Source organism: Lolium perenne, chromosome 4 (assembly GCF_019359855.2).
Source record: "Lolium perenne isolate Kyuss_39 chromosome 4, Kyuss_2.0, whole genome shotgun sequence".
Lineage (NCBI taxonomy): Eukaryota > Viridiplantae > Streptophyta > Magnoliopsida > Poales > Poaceae > Lolium > Lolium perenne.
This window is the reverse complement of record NC_067247.2, coordinates 49,551,298-49,554,179: the sequence shown is the minus strand read 5'-3', so window position 1 is coordinate 49,554,179 and position 2,882 is coordinate 49,551,298. Positions and strand designations below refer to the sequence as shown.

Here is a 2,882-nt window from a genome sequence, read left to right as displayed (position 1 = left end):
GCATTCCCCTAGGCCCATAAATGGTGAAGTGTCATGTAGTCGACGTTCACATGACACCACTAGAAGAATAACACCACAACTTAAATATCACACCATTGAATATTACTCAACCATAATTCACTACTAACATTTAGACTTCACCCATGTCCTCAAGAACTAAACGAACTACTCACGAGACATCATACGGAACATGATCAGAGGTGATATGATGATGAATAACAATCTGAACATAAACTTGGTTCAATGGTTTCACTCAATAGCATCAACAACAAGTAGGAATCGATACCGGGAGAGTTTCCCCTATCAAACAATCAAGATCAAACCCAAATTGCTACGGCGGTGGCGGTGTCCAGCGGTGATGACGGCGGTGATGATGGTGGAGATGATGATGATGATGGTGATGGCGATGATGTCCAGCTCGATGACGGTGTCGATGGCGTCGATTTCCCCCTCCCGGAGGGAATTTCCCCGGGGTTTTCCTGCCCGCCGGAGAGCTCTTTTCTCTCTGGTGTTCTCCGCCCCGCAGAGGCGGCTGTAACTCTTCGCGAGGTACCCTCTGTGGCTTAGGTCTTCGGGACGAAGGGTTTGGCGAAGAAAAGGAGGCGAAAAGGGTCGTGGGCCCCCCAGACCATAGGCCGGCGTGGCCAGGGCCTGGGCCGCGCCGCCCTAGGGTGTGGGCCCACCCTGGCTGCTCCTGGCTCCTCCTTCTGGCTTCCTTCGTCATCTTGAAAAATAGGATTTTTGGTATAATTTCCTTCCAGAGTTGATCTTCCGAAATATTGCGTTCTGACGGTGCTTTTTCCAGCAGAATCCTGGCTCCGGTGTTCGATCCTCCAATAATGATGAAACATGCAAAATAGATGAAATAACATAAGTATTGTGTCCCAATATGAAATATATCAATGAATAACAGCAAATTATGATATAAAATAGTGATGCAAATTGGACGTATCAATATGTTTAACTTGTGGGCTGTAAACTTGATATATGTAGAGCCATTTCATTATTGTGAGTGCTGCATATTTTTGTTAATGTATGTAAGATGCTTTGCTGTTTGTATTTGTGTTAGATGGATGATTTGGTAAGAAAGAGGCGCCAACTAATTGTGCAAGCTGCCAATATCGCAGCTATATTGGGTGCATACATGATCTTTATCTCAAGGAGAGCTAGGAAACAAACTCCGATGTTAACAATAGGTCGTAGGATTGATATGGATGTAGCTAGGGAGTCGAATCTGAGATATATCTATCATTCTAGCGACATAAATTGCTCAAACCAGCTAAGAATGAAAAGAGCTCCTTTCTTTCGTGTGTGCACTTTGTTTAGAGAGAGAGGGCTGTTGAAAGATAGTATTCATACTTCTATTGAGGAACAAGTAGCCATGTTTCTCCTAGTAGTTGGCCACAACACAAGGTTTAGAGCTCTACAACCGGTTTTTAGAAGATCTATTGAAGTAATTAGTAGGTATTTTAAAGCGGTGCTATATGCTGTTGGAGAGTTGCGAGCTGAGATGATCCGTCCTCCCTCCAATCATATCCACCATAAAATTGAGGAAAACAACCGCTTCAATCCTTACTTCAAGGTAATCTATTTTGAAACTTTAGATACTCTTATCTCGATAAGACCCATGAATAACCCGTACTTGTATTTTCCGATTTAGGATTGTATTGGAGCAATAGATGGGACTCATGTCATGGCTAGAGTACCAGCAAATATCTCAGCCGCCTTTAGGGGTAGAAAAGATGGCACTACCCAAAATGTTATGGCAACGGTAGACTTCGATTTGAAGTTTACCTATGTTCTTGCTGGTTGGGAGGGGTCGGCCCATGATGCCGTCATACTTGCTGATGCTGTGGAGAGGGATGATGGGTTGTCACTTCCTCCATGTAATAACTCAAACCCATTAGCTCCAAACAAATTAGTACTTTCTGCCATAGCTAATAGCTGCATTTTTCATAGGAAAATTCTACCTTGTTGATGCTGGTTATGCCGTGAGACCGGGTTTCCTTCCACCATACCGTAAATATGGTACCACCTCAAGGAGTATGGTGGAGGAAATCATCCTGAAAATTATAAAGAGCTGTTCAACTTAAGACACTCCTCTCTAAGGATATCAATTGAAAGGGCCTTCGCTGCATACAAGAACCGTTGGAAGTTTGTTTACAATAGACCATTCCATCCTTATAAGACCCAGGTAAAAGTAGTTATAGCTTGTGCCATTCTCCATAATTGGGTACTTCAATTTGGGGAGGATGACTATTTCCCACCGGAGGCGACATGGGCACCAGAACCTGTCCATGAGGAGCACAATGATGTTGCTTTCGATAATGCAACATGGAAACAAAAGAGGAATGAATTTGCACTAGCTATGTGGGCAAACAGGGGGCCAGCTCAAATTTGATGTTGTATTTTGATGTTGTAATCTGCTATGAATTACCCATCCTTATGTAATGTGTAATATTACTTGCTGGAATATCATCTATATTGCTGGAATGTCATTTATATTGCTGGAATATGTTGTATATTGCTGGAATATGATGTTTATATTGCTGGAATGTGTTGTATATTGCTGGAATATGCTGTATATTGCTGGAATATGCTGTTTATATTGTTGGAATATGTTGTATATTGCTAGAATATGTTGTTTATATTGCTGGAATAGGTTGTATATTGCTGTAATATGTTGTATATTGCTGGAATATGTTGTTTATATTGCTGGAATGTGTTGTATATTGTTGGAATATGTTGTATATTGCTGGAATATGTCATTTTACTGCTGGAATATCATCTATATTGCTGGAATATGTCATTTTACTGCTGGAATATCATCTATATTGCTGGAATATGTCATTTTATTGATGAATTTATTTGCTGCGGATGGC

The 2,882-nt window shown here is 41.4% G+C and overlaps 1 pseudogene; it reads left to right on the top strand.

Moving 5' to 3' along the window:
• The first annotated feature begins 1,013 nt into the window (after positions 1 to 1,013).
• On the top strand, positions 1,014 to 2,449 carry LOC139830839 (protein ALP1-like; annotated as a pseudogene).
• Positions 2,450 to 2,882: the final 433 nt, after the last annotated feature.